Genomic DNA, 16,634 nt, shown 5'->3' with positions numbered 1-16,634 from the left:
TCGGGACGAATTGTCATTGTGTAAATTGCAATGTCATTGATTTGAAGAATTGAAATTTTTTTAATCATTTATAATATCAACATTGAGATATTGAAGTGCAATAAAATCGTGTTATACAACCCAATTAGTAACACAATGTTGGGTAAGACGTAATCCGGAGAGATAGCCGTGAAACTCAAATGTGTAACCTGTCACAGAAGGTTTCAATAATTGTACCCTTCGATCAACCAATTGAATTCACTCCTCTTGTAAATAGTTTTCTTTTGTATATAGTTTTTGTGCATACTTTATTTAATTTGTTAGTTGTTAAAATCTCTTTTGTTAAATTATATTGAATTTGTGGTCTAGAAATAATAAAATAAAATGAATTAGAATATGAAATAAATAAATCTAGTGTAAAAATCCCTATCCATTCCTACCCATTTTCCTTGGTGTCAGATGCCCTTCACAACCCTATTAGAATTTGAATTTACAAACCATTTCCAATATCCCCCTGACACCAAAGACCGTGTGCACCAACCATATTGAACGTTGGATACACGTCACTCCAATATGGATTCCAGGATCAGTGATTCAGCTGATATAAAAACCCCATGCATCGATGGATCGATCTCTTATTCGGTAACAAAATTTCAAAGATCAAGTAGTCCGTGATTTTATTCCGGTTTTAATTTCATCTCACAGTGTAACAGACAGTTTAGTAAAGCTAGTGAGTGCTATACGAACCAACCCAGCATTGAAGCCCTATGAGCCCGTCAGTGAAGTGCCGAGTTAGCTCAACGTTTGTGCCACGTGTAACCCAGTCGACAAAGTTAGTGGGTGCGATTACCGAAGGCATCGAGCGAGCGTCCCGACGACAACCCGTTGAGTGCGTCGTAGTCGACAGGCGGCAGAAATTGCGCCAACCGGAGCCCGCATCCAACATTGAGGCTCGGCGTCGTATCTTCAACGAGCGTCGAAGATCGCCGTTACCCGAACAAAAAGGTGTGTTAATTCCAATTTCCTAATTACATCCGTCCTATTTGAATTAAAAGACTGAATTAAAAGACATTGTTGAATTAGAATATATAATATTATTTTATGACCACATTCTCCCTTTTCCGCCATCTTCAACTCCTTGTTCGACTGGTGCAAAAAGCTTGGGAAGTGAGTCCGCTTAAACTTCAATTTCTCCCGGATAGACCCTGAGGAGCAAGTGGCAAAGTAATAGAATAACCAATTTAAAATCTCTAGTATAACTAATTAATCCCCCAATAATTATCATACCTTTCAAAAAAACTATCAATTGGCGCCCAACGATAAAAGTAGAAAAAAAATGTTTCTAATTTAAAAATTAAATTAGAACCATTTTTAGATGTGCTCCGGGAGGAATTGAAATTTGTAAAAATTCAATTAAATTAATTCTTTTCAATCACATTTCTGAATTTCCGCTTTCCATTATCCTGTATATATTTCCTTTTCTTTAGGTTCTAAGTTATTTAAATTAAGAAGTGATAGTGAAGTGCTATATTATGGTGAATTTGATGGTAATTAATAGTGCAAAGTAATTTCTTTTCGGGTGATGATAAGCAGTTCTTACGCTTTTGTCAACCGCGTGTTAAGGTAAATTAGGATCTTTTGTTAATTAAAACAATACATCAAACTTAGGCTCTTTATCAAATTTCTTCGTCGTTTTCTCAACGCTTTGTTTCAACTAGAATAATAAATTTTGTGACCGCGTGGATTCCTTTGACGATGGCGCAATCGAAAATCAACTTCGATCAAGCCGTCGGAATGATGCTAGGGTGGTACCACCACATGCGCGTGGATCACTTATCGGAAGATGAGTTTCTTTTTGAATTGGAAATGCGATCAATTGTCATTCGTGACGATCCAACGTTTTCTCGAAGGCGAAGAAGCTTGAGAGAACATTTGAAAGTAGAAAGAGATGAAAAGAAAGTTTTAGATGTTCCATTAGATGCCGAAAAAGTTGAGGAGATTGAGTTATGCGACCGGAAATATGAGCAGATTTGTGAAATTTTAAGGCGAGGTGAAATTAGTTCGAAGGACAAATGTAAGGCTAGGTTATTGCATCTTAGTCACAGATTATTCCAAATGGAGAAAAATTGTGACAAAACTGTTGAGCTGGCTGAAAAATTGCGTACCCTAATGGTGAAATGTGTCGTTTTATTGCAAGATTGGTTTTACACCCAGTCTAGTGCACCTGCTGAGGGAGACGAGGAAATAGCTTTCCCCTCATTGGGAGATCTTTTTGCGATCAAACCCGCACAGCTTCAAATCGATGGCTTGCAAAACGAACGAGGTGATAATTTTAACAATGCCCAAAATGACAATGCAAGCGACCGAGAAATGATACTCGCTTTGCATGCACGTATACGACGGCTTGAGGATGAGTTGGCTTTGCGAGATAGCCAAAAAGAAATTTTTGCGCAAGCTGCTCCCGTAGGCGACGGTGTACAAAGCAATCGTGTAGCATTTGTACCTCAGGTGGGGGGAAATGAAATTTTCAACGATCGAACCACTAGCTCGAACCCGCACGGTGCGCTTAACAGTGAAGTCCGAAACTTAGGTAACCCTTGCCCAGCATATACATCACAATTCGGTACATTTAACCTGTCTCACCCTCACATTAGCGGTGTATTTAATCCTTTTCAAAATGCTACTCAATCTACACAAAACATTCCACCTTTGAGTATTAATTACCCATTACCGAATGCCGCTCCTCCATCTGTTAATCCTGGCAATTCGAACACTGTTCCTGCTAGTAATCCTGTTCGAACTTCTTTCAATTCAGGCCAATCTTCACATCGCACTTTGCCAGTGTCCCGATGGACTTTGACAAAATATGATGGAGAAGATCAGGGTCTAAAATTGAACGAATTCTTAGAGGTTGTTCAAGCATTGTCTTTAGCAGAACACGTGTCTGAAGCTGAACTTTTTGAATCAGCCGTTCATCTTTTTTCTGGCCATGCACTCAAATGGTACATGACTATGCGTACAACGGGGCGCCTGCTAAATTGGCAACATTTAGTAATGGAACTCAGACGCACATTTATGCATCCTGACTTGGATCCATTAATTAAAATGAAAATTTACCAGCGACGGCAACAGCAAAACGAATCGTCTAACGAATTTTATTATGAAATGGAGCGTTTATTTCGCACCATGAGTAATCAAATTCCCGATTATGAAAAGATGCAAATATTGATGCAAAATATGCGCATCGACTATAAAAAGCAGCTTACTTTTCTGCCTATCACCGATTTAGCTACACTCGTGGCTACGGGACAAAAGGTAGACGCATTAAATTTCTCCGCATACAATAAAGTTTTCGGATCGGAGAAACAAGCAAACGCCGTCACTGTTAGCGAACCAAATTCCAAAGCCAAGAAAACAGAACGGCAAAATAATCAATCCCAACTATCCCAACCGAACAATAGGGGACGAAACAAAACCCAAACGCAATGCTCTGCACCATCTGCGCCTAACGCAACGCGCGCGCAACACCAAGCAGCAGCTTCATTCAACAACCAAACGAATCGCATACCTACTCTAACAGCTCTGATTGATTCCTATCGCCCGCCACCACCTAACCATTGCTTCAATTGTGGCATGCATGGGCATCGTATGAACGCATGCAGGTTGCCCAGAGGAACGATCCTTTCGACAGTCGTTTCGAATGGAAACGAGTTCCTCAGTCTGAAGATTTTCCAGAAATTTTGAAGGAGAACCATGACGACTGTTTCCATTTAGGCTACGATAAAACGTTGGCCCGCATCCGCAAACGTTTTTATTGGCCTAAGATGGGACCTGACATACGCAAATATGTCCAATCCTGCCAAACGTGCAAAGAGGTGAAAGCCCCTTTTGTACCGGTGGCCCCTGAAATGGGAAAAATGCGTATAGCTACTCGACCGTGGCAGGTAATCTCTATAGATTTCGTGGGACCCCTCCCACGAAGTCGAAAGGGCAACCAACACATGACCACACATCGCCGATCTGTTTTTAAAGTGGGTCATGATCCACCCTGTGAGAAAACTGGACAGCTCAGCAATGTGTAAGATCCTTAAAGATCAGTGGTTCTACAGGAACTCCGTTCCCGAAGTAGTAATTTCCGACAACGGTAGCACTTTTACTTCGAAGGAGTTCAAGAACCTACTCGATCAATTCGGAGTTACACATTGGCTAAACTCCCGGTACCACTCACAGGCCAACCCGGTCGAACGCGTGAACCGTACCATTAATGCGGCCATACGCACATATGCGAAAGATGATCAGCGATCTTGGGACCTCAAAATCCCCTACATCGAGGTCATACTCAACACCACCGTCCATTCATCCACCGGGTTTACACCTTACTACATCACACATGGCCAAGAATTGTCAGAGAAGGGTTCCGATCACCATCTCTATCGGCATGATGAATCTCTGTCTGAAGCTGAGCAAGTGGAACGACGTAAGCAAAGGTTCGATAAAATTTACGAAATCGTACAGAAAAACCTCTCCAAAGCACACGAAGCCTCCCAAAAACACTACAATTTGCGCCACCGTCGATTTGCAAAATCATTCACTACGGGACAGCTTGTGTACCGCCGAAACATGAAGCCGTCTAGTGCGGCAGACCACTACAACGCAAAATATGCCTCTCAATATTTCCCTTGCAAAGTCAAAGCAAAAGTTGGCACTTCATCCTACGATCTGGAAGATTTGTCCGGAAAACCCCTCGGTATTTGGCCGGCATCGCATTTGAAACCAGGGTAAAGTAATAACATCACTTCGGTTTATATTTCCTTTATTTCCCATTTGAATTACATTGGATTCCATCGTCGTTTGATCGTATATCCAGCAATTCCTCGTCGTAGTTCACCAACCCACCTGAAAAGAAAACAAAAACAAACAGCAGAAAAAAAAAACCAACAAAAATAGACACATTTACCCACCTTTTCAGTCGACGCCGATATTGTTTTGTTCCAGCCCATTCTGGTTAATTGATTGACCTTGTCCTTGATCGATGATGTGATAGCGAAAGCTATTTTTAGCAGTTTCTTCCATCCGATCACTAGCTCGTCGTCCTCACACTAAGCGTAATAAGCTGAGACGAGACTCGCGAAGACGGTCTTCTTTTTCTGTGATTGCTGAGTTTTTTTCTTATTCCCCTTTGTGTTTATACCAATTATGCGCATGCTGTTCAAATCCTCACATGAACCTCTCAGCAAAAAATGATTGAGTTTGCATCACATCGAATCATAAATAGCCGTTTGAGTGAAATTTCATGCCAGCAAACGTAGCAGACATTAGAAATAATTAATCTTCTGCTTAGATCTATCAGCAACTTTGGAAAAAACTGCTCCGCCGACTGAGGTTTTTAATAACAGTTTACTTTGAACACAATACTTTTCACTTTTTCAGCCATAAAAACGGTGGGCTGCATTTGACGTTTCGTGAGAGGGGAATCTGGGCTGCATATGACGTTGATATTTTTCCTCTTCGCGAGTCTCTCTCAGGTAATAAGTAAACAATGTTGACATTTCTCGCGGTTTGACAGTCGACATTCAGCCCTGCGGTGATGTCGGCTGAGAACCGACAGCCCAGGTGGTTGATTTCCTAGGTATTTAACAAATTTAGAATAACTTTTCAAAAGATCCTCTCGCTGCTATTCGGTTGAATATGCTTCGGAGAAATCGTTTTTGAATCAAAATGTTTCAATCAATCGAACCCAGCCGCTCTCTGGATTAGAGCTGTCTAGGTGTTCGAGGAAACAACTTTAGTAATAGGGCGCCCTAGCATAATAAATCAAATGGATCTGTGTTGGAAAACCAACGTGTTGCAAATTAGGATATACAATTTAATTTAATGAAAGCGGTTGAGATAAAGATGTAGAAATTCTAGTCTTTCTTATTCTTAAATTTAGGTAAATTTTCAAATTATACATTTGGTCATCCAAAGTTGACGTTAGAATAATCAATTAAATTCTAGTTTGTCTTGGTATACGTGAGGAAGACAAAATGTAAAAAGGACAAAATGCGACTTATTCTGACGAAAAAATATATTACACCAATAGCACCATACCATCAAATACGTAATTATCCCTTCAACTATCACAAAGCGTGTAAATTTGAATAATTTAGACTCTAAATGCTGTTCAGATTGGCTGGATCGAAAACCGAAGATCATGGATTCCCAGGCTCACTCTCCCAAATCCACGTGATTTGGTGGAAAAGATTCCCTCCGGAAGTAATCATTCCACTAAATCAAATTGGATTTCGAAGAGAAGAGTGGTCTCTATGATCAACCTTTAAGATTCAGAAAACAATCTCAACTAGTACTTAATCCTTTCAAGCATCCTCTATTAACATTTGCCGTATTATGATTGAGTGAATCAAAAAGATCCAGGCTCACTTATCCAAATCCATGTAATTTACCGGAAAAGATTCCCTTGGGAAGTAATCATTCCGTTAAATTTATCAGGATTTTGATAAGAAGAGTGTTCTTCCTGATATGCCTTCCAATCACGGTAACATGTTAATACGACGATCTTATAACCTTCGAGACAAGGTAGTTAAGAATACCGTGATCACTAAAACCCAGGCTCACTTTTCCAAACTCAAGTGATCTTGCGAGAAAGATTCCCTCGGGAAGTAATCATCTCTCAAAATCAAAACTGAGTTTCGAAAAGCAGAGTGGTTTTACTGATTATTACTTCCTACTTACTTTGTACCTCAACTTCCAAATCAAACCAACTTAGATTGAATTATAAGTTGAAGAAGATTCGACAGCTAGGGGATCCTAGGTTCACTCTTCTGAATTCACATAATTTGAGGAAAAAGATTCCCTCGGGAAGTAATCATTTCATCAAATTAGATTGAATTTGCAAGAGAAGAAAGTTCTTAACTAGTTGATCCTTCTAAACTTATAAATTCCAAGTCCTTCCCAATCCTAAAATCTTCCATGAAGAATGGTTGGAGACGATCAACGTAGACCGGTCAGTTCCAGGTTCACTCTTTTAAATTCACGTGATTTGGTGGGAAAGATTCCCTCGGGAAGTAATCATTCCACTAAATCAAATTGAATTTGAAAGAGGAGAATGCTCTCATCAGTCAATTAGGTCGTTTTCAAACATATTTGTGTAGAAAGATTTACCCATCCTGCGGAAAGTCAAAATACTTATTTACTGGCTCTAGAAAGCCAAGCAAACCAGGGGCCAGGTTCACTCTCCCTAATTCAAGTAAATTGGTGGAAAAGATTCCCTCGGGAAGTAATCATTCCACTAATTTAAAATGAATTACGGAGAGAAGAAGGCACTGGATTAGTTTGTCATTCAGAATCAGTAAATGTGTATAATTGTCTTTCGTGTCACAGAAACTTAAGAAAAAAATTAATTTCATTAATTTTTTTATCCGGACCCCGGGATAATTGTAACCTTTCACAGAAGGTTTCAATAATTGTACCCTTCGATCAACCAATTGAATTCACTCCTCTTGTAAATAGTTTTCTTTTGTATATAGTTTTTGTGCATACTTTATTTAATTTGTTAGTTGTTAAAATCTCTTTTGTTAAATTATATTGAATTTGTGGTCTAGAAATAATAAAATAAAATGAATTAGAATATGAAATAAATAAATCTAGTGTAAAAATCCCTATCCATTCCTACCCATTTTCCTTGGTGTCAGATGCCCTTCACAACCCTATTAGAATTTGAATTTACAAACCATTTCCAATATCCCCCTGACACCAAAGACCGTGTGCACCAACCATATTGAACGTTGGATACACGTCACTCCAATATGGATTCCAGGATCAGTGATTCAGCTGATATAAAAACCCCATGCATCGATGGATCGATCTCTTATTCGGTAACAAAATTTCAAAGATCAAGTAGTCCGTGATTTTATTCCGGTTTTAATTTCATCTCACAGTGTAACAGACAGTTTAGTAAAGCTAGTGAGTGCTATACGAACCAACCCAGCATTGAAGCCCTATGAGCCCGTCAGTGAAGTGCCGAGTTAGCTCAACGTTTGTGCCACGTGTAACCCAGTCGACAAAGTTAGTGGGTGCGATTACCGAAGGCATCGAGCGAGCGTCCCGACGACAACCCGTTGAGTGCGTCGTAGTCGACAGGCGGCAGAAATTGCGCCAACCGGAGCCCGCATCCAACATTGAGGCTCGGCGTCGTATCTTCAACGAGCGTCGAAGATCGCCGTTACCCGAACAAAAAGGTGTGTTAATTCCAATTTCCTAATTACATCCGTCCTATTTGAATTAAAAGACTGAATTAAAAGACATTGTTGAATTAGAATATATAATATTATTTTATGACCACATTCTCCCTTTTCCGCCATCTTCAACTCGTTGTTCGACTGGTGCAAAAAGCTTGGGAAGTGAGTCCGCTTAAACTTCAATTTCTCCCGGATAGACCCTGAGGAGCAAGTGGCAAAGTAATAGAATAACCAATTTAAAATCTCTAGTATAACTAATTAATTCCCCAAAATCAAACACTAAACTATCAAATGTAAGTAAAATTAATACATTATCTATAGTTAACCGAGCATGTATCTAAAAACAATCTATAAAAAAAATAAATCCAGTCTTAACAACAATTATATGTGAAATTTGGTGCGCCACTCGGTTTACTTCAGTTTATGGGAACGCATGTTGAAAATTGGATTGCATGATATTCTGCAAAAAATAATGTCAAACAAGCCGCATATCAGCCCACAGTAAATTTCGAATAACTCTAAAACTTATGAAATATAAAACTGAAGAATTCATTGTTTTCGTAAGGTAAATGATCCAATAGTGGAGGTACTAAGCACGATTCAACTTCATTCAACTGCTAAAAATATAAAAAATGCATTAATTGTACATATCATTGTTGTAACGGAAAGTAATGCCCTTTTACTTGATGAGAAAAATAACTTCATCGCAGTAACCTGGGAGGGAGAAACCAATACAAAATTTCTGTACGTCATAGTGAGCCGAGATTCCGCTGTCACGAACTGTCACTGTGAGCCCAGATCTCAAACATTGGACTAACATAAAAAAAGCGCATAACTTATTAAAACACATTTTCGTATTTCTTCAAAAGTGATAAAAATCGAATGAAAATCGATTCATGCACATAACGCAAGTAATGTCACGTGAGCACCATTTAATCTGATTGAACATAAAGCATTGAAAAACGCATCGTTCTACTTTTTCCAATGAAAATGAATATTTAGTGCATAGAAAACTGTGGCCCTTTTTTCATGTTTGTCAGGAAAGATCGAAGGTGCACAACAAAAGGAAACTACCGATTTTCTCGAAGCCTGCCTTGATTGTTGTTGGCAAGCTGGAGTTATCTTGCAGTTCAAAATAACGTTGTCTTATATTTCGTGTGTAGTATCGGTGCCTCCCTCCCAGGCAGTAACCTACGGCCAGTTAAAAAAGGGAACGATTTTTTGCCGATAGCTGGGGTCCGCTAAAATATAAAAGCTGGGTTCTAAGAAATTTTGTTGACCTAGAAATATTTGTTTTACATAACTCACGAAAATCGTACTTCATTTAAAAATCTCGATGGGGCAACCTCTAAATGTCATTTTTCAGAGTTCTCCCCTATTGAAACTTGCTTCAAAACAGTACGCGGATCGTGTGAGAGGTGCTAAGGAGAGTAACGTCCTCATTGGTTATACTGTTCATCTTGACCCTAATTGGCTATCATTTGGAGGTAGAGCTTCCAAGTTTTCTGACTAAGTGAAATTTTGGGACATCCTACCAGGTCCGTCACACTCGGGCTCAGATTGTGTACCACTTCTAGTACTGCATTTGGTCCCTCGGTAGTACAAAAGGTACCCAAGTTTGACAGATCGCAGTACACTTTTCACGGCATTCTAGATTACCTTATGAGCCATAACATTTTGGGCAACTGCAAGGGACATCAGGGTCTTTAATTTGTCTTTGATCCTACTGTGTATATTTTGCATGGCTTATGATATGATACCCTCATGCTGGTTTTAGCCCATATACTGGTCAAAACAAGGATTCGGATTAAGGGAAATGCTAATTGCTGCTCGCTCAAATTCAATTCAGATTCCATAAGTCATTTATGCCATAAATTTGTGAAGATTGCTCATCCGAGAAAACCTTCAACCCATCCCTGTTAGAAAACCTAACAACGCCTTTGACCATAGACATTGTTTTACCTAAAAACAACAACTTAACGAATGTTTGAACGTGCGATAGATGTAAAAAATATTCCGGTATGTTACCGATGTGTAGTTTTAATCCAACTACATATGTACAACTTCAAACATTTTAGGTACGTTTACATACGTCCTAGCATGATGTTAATCGTTAATGAGCTAAAACGTTAGTGTCGTCACACTTGCCACTTACTTACAATGTTTCACAATTCTGCCAATCGTTTCCATCGTTGCACCTGTACCACCTAGCGGCAAAGCGCGAGCTTTCCTATTGACCACAAAGTTGTTGTATACGCAACAAGCGAATGAGTTTGCAGAAAAAAATATGCACCAATCCACATAGCAGTGATGTTGTTATTAGGTGACATGGCACTTGAACTTGAGTTGAATAATTAGGTGGTCAACTTGAATAGGTTCATGTCGATGTAAGGTAATCTGCACCACAACATGTCAGCAACTATATTTTCAATTAACTGTATTGGAAAACTGCCTTTCCGAATCGTCAGAAGAGAAACAGAAATGTTATGACTTCTCAGTAGATGCAAGATGTTAAAATGTATCAAGCAAGACGCAAAAGAAATGTGGAAAAATCAAAGCCAAGAGAGTGAAAGAAAAACGCTACAAATTTTCCCACGCTTGCAGTCACGTGCTCCACGTGGGTAGAGTAAAGACTGAACATGTTAGCCTGGTGTTGTAGTGAAGAGAGAAAACAGTAGTTTTTCCCCAAGCTACCGCAGTAGTCCGACGGTTGCTACGAACGGGGGAAGAAACTAGCGATGCCGGCGAACACGGCTTACTACGAAATGCGAGCAAGTTAAAACTAATCTCACAGATTGCTACGATTGTTGGTTGCATTTCCCCGGCGAATGCGACAGACGATTGATGCAGCGGAGATGACCAGCGTCTTTTCCGGCAGGCAATTAATGTGAAGTGTTTGTGTGCGTGGAAATTTCATGAGCCGTGAAAAACGAAATAAATTCGTTTTCTTGGCGACAACGGGATGATGAATAAATGATCAATTGTTAAATAAAAGCGTGATTTTAGTAAATTGTATCGACAGCCGTCAATCCGAAACCCAAAACTCTAGGAAATTACTTTACTAATGCTTGACAATGATTCCAAATGGAGTAACATTACTGGCATACATAAATTAGAAGGTTGCAATGGAAACCACAAAACGCGAAACGTCTCGAAACTTAACTAGTGTTAAAGGCTACCAATTTATCCATGCAAATTTTGACATTGAAAGCTTTCCCACGAGAAACTGTTTAAAGAGACGTTCAAAATTGCAAAAAACAGCTTTAATTGCTGACCGGGGGACACAGATTTTTTGGTAGCTTTCGAAACAAATCAGTCATGTACAGAATAGTGTTGTGAGGTACTTTGTTCAGCTGTTAGCAGTTTAGAAAAATCATACGTTCCGAAGTTCTGTCCACCACGGTAATGACTGTTTTCCTTTCCTGAGTGGTTTCAACATGTGTTAAAACGAAACCGATTCATATCTTCTACCTGCATGAATATAAAGAGGCCAACCGTCAACCATAACTAGCAATTTTGAAAGAATGAAAGACATCACTTGAGCGGGAGTTTTTCGGTGCAATCAGCTGAGTAAACTTAAGGTAATTTGAAACATTAGTTTCCATGACTCAATGCTTCCACACGAATTTTGTTTGTATTTTTGTAAGATACGACCAAAGCTGTAACGACTCATCCGCTTGAGCAAAAGGTTGCTGCAGCGTCACGTAATGATAAGACGTTCATTTTTTATCTTAACAGATACCTTGTTCCGTGTTGATTATTAAGAGAACAGAATGGCGCGAAAAGTTAACTTGATACTCTTAGATGTTATTAGAAAATTGAAATATTCTATTACGAATCATATGGTTGATAATGATTGATAGTAAATATAAAAAAAAAAACAATAAAAATATTCGTTGAATCTTATTGCCTCATAAAAGCCTTCTAATTAACATATAACAGATTTATTTCAATAAATCATACTTAACGTCCCTTTCCATGGTCGCCCTTCTAAGCTCATTATAAAGCCGTAAAACGGTATGAAAATTGGCCGCAAATGTTTAGCTACAACTACAACTACCCCCTGTTCCGTAGTAGAACCAACAATTGAGATGGAAAGCTCGAAACACTGTGCTCATATAGAAGGTACCGTAATTAATTAATTCAATAATAAACATTAACCCTCTCAAGGTTGAATTGGCTATTGCTATAATAGAGTCTAGAAACAACTGTACAGCGAGAAAGGGTTTGTACAAGCATCACGTGTGTAGAAGAGAGGGGAAGGGGGCATAAGGGAGAATGGGAAAGATGCAAACTTAAGTAGGTACCGCCTAATCTGATGATGCTGCTGGTGCCCACTCAAGTGGTGTTATTGTTTCACCGACTTTCAGTTCAGCATCGAAATTCTCTCATGAAATCTGCGCTGTATGTGTGGCGAAGGGTACACTCCCGAGTCGTTGGGTGTGACGAAGCGAATGTCTTAAATTAATATTTTTATGTATTAATTTTTGTTATGGTGGTCATGAAAGTCGAAACATGCCTATGAATACAAAAAAGTTCAAAGTTAACATTTTTCTGTTTTTAAAATTTAATCTCCCATATATTCTTGATTATTCTTACGATGAAAATAAGGTTCTATGAAATTTTCAACATTTTCTGTGATTTGAAGATGAATTAAACGATGAAGGTTTATATAAAAATTATTATGCAAAAATTTTGAAAAATGATCGTGACATTTCAGTACTGTTGTTTGAGTACAAAATCATCATCTCATAACGGAAACTCATTCTTCAAACCTTAAAAAAATGTTTAGGAAAAAAGTTTTGGAGTCAATTCCATTTATTTTTTATACAGAGTATTCAATAAGTTCGAATATAAGTAAAGTTGTTGAGAAGGGTTAGGAGTTGTTTGCGAGAGGTGAGCGACCCAGTGACATATTCCAGCGGTTTAAACCCCACGGGGAGAAGCGGAATTTCGTTTATACCACCATCCGTCGGTACCGGGACACGGGCTATCCAGGACCGCATGAAATCTAGGCAGCCGCGTTCGACAAGGACGCCAGCAGCCATTATGACGCCGAAAATTGAACCGCTCAATCCGGAAGACCGCTGCTGACCTGAATGTGTGTCGATCGGGATTGGTGACACCATCGTGACGAAGGATCTGGGATACAAGCCGTACAAGAAACGCAAGGTTCGCAACGTAAAAATCAACGCAGCGTCCTATAATACCGGGGTTCTGGAGAAGGTCGTGGCCCAACACTTCGGGACCACTACGGGAAGGATTGTTACGTCTTTAAACAGAACGGAGCAGAGTGTTTGTTCCTCCTGGATTTCCAAAAATCGCCATAAGATTGTTTTGGAATTTTTTCTAGAATACTCCTGGATTTCTTCCGGAAATCTTGCTGGAAGGCTTCATAATATCTTTCAGAGATTCTTCCTGTTTTTTTTTAGGAATTATTCCTGCTCTTCCATAAAGCTTCTGAGATTCATCCGGAAAACCATATAATATAATCCGGTCATTCAACGATGCTATCGGAAATTTTTGGTATTCTGCCGCAATAGCCATTGGGATTCTTCAGACAATAATTCTAGGACTTTCCCGAATATCTTTCTGGAATTCTTCTGATAAGCCTTCTGGGAATTTCCTTGGAATCTTGGGATAATTTGCGAAACAATAACAGAGATTTCTGAATGAATTTTGGTGGGATTTCTGGAAAAATCAATTAAGGATTTCCGTTAAAATCGGAAAGAGTTCCATGAGGATTTATGGAAGAATTACAAATGGACTATGGATGTATTTCATAGTGATATCCAAAAAAATACCAGAAGTTATTTCGGAAGAATCCCTGTTAGATTTTCAGAAAATTCCCAGGTTTTTTGGAAGAATTCACTAAAACATCCTCAGGAAATCCTGAACTTTTTCCGGAGCGTTGTCCGAAAGAACTCCAGAAAGATTTGCGGATGATTTTCAAACGGAATTTCCGGAACTATTTCTAATTAAATTTTATAAGAGAACTACTTCCTCTTGCCATCAAGTAGGCTGTTGAATACGCTATGGATCGTCCCATACAAAATGGCAATTCCGTTCACTCTCGGCTTTTCCGACTTTTCCCGGTGATATCCTGGGATTTTTATACACACAAACACGTCGAAACTCTTGATGAACGAAACGGAGAAATAATCATTCAAATCCGTTTACCCATTCGTGAACCATTTCGTGACATACAAACACCACTCAGTTTTTATTTATATAGAATAGAAAGATGTCCGTATGAATCTCAGTTGTATTTTTTAAGAGTCCCAGAGGGCTGTCCGAAAGTTTTCTTAACAATCAACGCTCCGTCATCGTAATCATCGTCATCATCGAAATTTGAAAAGAAGTTTTTCTGTTCAAAACTAAAAATTGTTCGATGAAAATGTGTTCACTGTGTTTCGGTAGGGGAACAGAATGCAGTGAACACATTTTCCTGTAAATTTTCTTGATTTTGAACGAAAAAACTGCTTTTGAATATTCCGAAATCAATGACGGATCCTGCCCCTTAAGGGATTTCCATTTAAATTCAAAATTGATTTTCTGAAGATTAACTAAAAAATCAAAAATGGAATTTAACAAACAAATTCGAAATTCGAAATTTTTCCAGAAAGATTTCTAGAAAAACTTACACAGGATTACCGTTAGAATCAAAGAAAGATTTCTGGAAAAAGGCCAGGAAGATCTTCAAACAATTCTGAGGAGTTTTCGGAAAAATTTCTGAATTCTTGCAAAGTTTTTTCATAGTAATTTAGTTGTTTTTTTTTATTCCATGGGGATTTCCAGAAAAATCCCAAGGATTTGAACGGAATAATCTGACAAAAAAAGAATAGATATTTAACTATAGTTTCAGATGGATTTCGGAAAAATCGGAATAATTTAGAAGAATAGGAATAATCCTGAGAGAATCTAAGAGAGATGTCCAAAAAAGTGTCAGAGACATTCACGAAAGAATTATTGATGAATTTCTGAAAAAATTTTAGAGGGTTTAAGATAATAATTTCGGATGGATTTTCGGAAAAAATGCTGAGTGGTTTTTGTAAGAAACCCCGGAAGATTTCTGGAATAATCCTCAAAAGATTTTCAGAAGAATCCCAGATCTTTTAAAAGAATTCCATCACTTTGAAACATTCAACATCAAATTCGGCAAAATTCCACTGAAATTTTACAGAAAAAAAACCCGGAAGGATTTCCATAAAATCCAAGAGGAGTTTCCGATGTATTTAAAGAGAAGGAAGATTTTCGGAAGAATCACAGAGTGATCAGAAATATAGCTTTAATAATATCAGAAGCAGTGCTGGGAATTGTAATAGTAGTAGGCTTGAATTTCGCGAAAATCACGTGGCTCTCTCACTACAGTAGTTTAAAATCGTGAATCTCATCAAGTAGCCTATATTGGGTACCGTTTTGTCTCAAATTCCGAACAGACTCATATTCCGAACACTCGGCTTTTGTATGGCGATTTGGTTGAAATGTTTCGCTGAAATATGTCATCAAATTACAAGGAAATGGCAGTTAATTGCAATTCAGTTTTAACGTATTCCAATCTATTTTATACCTTAGGAATAGTAACGATTCTCTAGTTCGAGACCAGTAAATCTAGCTCAGATAAATTTATTTGAGAAATCAATCATTTGAATACGATTTATTCGTGCTGTTCGGAATTTGAATCAAGGTGTTCGGAATATGAGACAGAATGAACACAGTGTTCGGCATTTGAATCAAAATGTTGTTCCATACTTTTACGTAAAAACAATACTAAACAAGTTCAAACAAACAGTTTTATCGGCACACTCAACAGCTAACAGTTAGGCTTGGTGGATAAATAAAAATTTTCATAAATATCATCTAATTTATGCCTATCAGATGCATTTGAAGTCACTGTTGGCCTTAAGTGTTCGGAATATGAGTCAAAACGGTACATGAATTTCTCTAAATCAGTAGAGTCATTGAAGGCTCTAAATGCGGGAAATGCAGCGGGAAATAGAACATTTTTCTACAGTAATTTTGGGTTGCCCTTAGCAATGGGTGTTTTGCAATTTTCACGGCTTTTTGCCTACAGCAGCGATGGGCGTGAGTTTCACTGGCTTCGCTGACTGTGATTGGCTTTGTTTGACTACTGTAGAGTGATTTTCAGATTTTTTTCCCCAACCCTGATCAGAAGGATTTCCGAAAGAAACTAAGAGGAATTTCCGAGAGATTTCTGGAGAACCCCAGAAGGGTTTTTCGGAAGCATTTCACAGAGATTCTTGGAAGATTTTCTGAAAGATTATAGGTAGTATCTTGAAAAAATTGAAGAGGAATCCTAGAAGCTTTCCCGGAATAATCCAAAAAAGATTTTTCGGCGGAACAGCTCTAAATAGGTTTATGTAAGAACTACAGAAGGATTCCATGAGGATTATCTGA

Source organism: Aedes aegypti, chromosome 2 (genome assembly GCF_002204515.2).
Source record: "Aedes aegypti strain LVP_AGWG chromosome 2, AaegL5.0 Primary Assembly, whole genome shotgun sequence".
In the NCBI taxonomy this organism is placed as follows: Eukaryota; Metazoa; Arthropoda; class Insecta; order Diptera; family Culicidae; genus Aedes; species Aedes aegypti.
The sequence above is the reverse complement of the archived record's forward strand: the minus strand, read 5'-3'. Positions refer to the sequence as shown.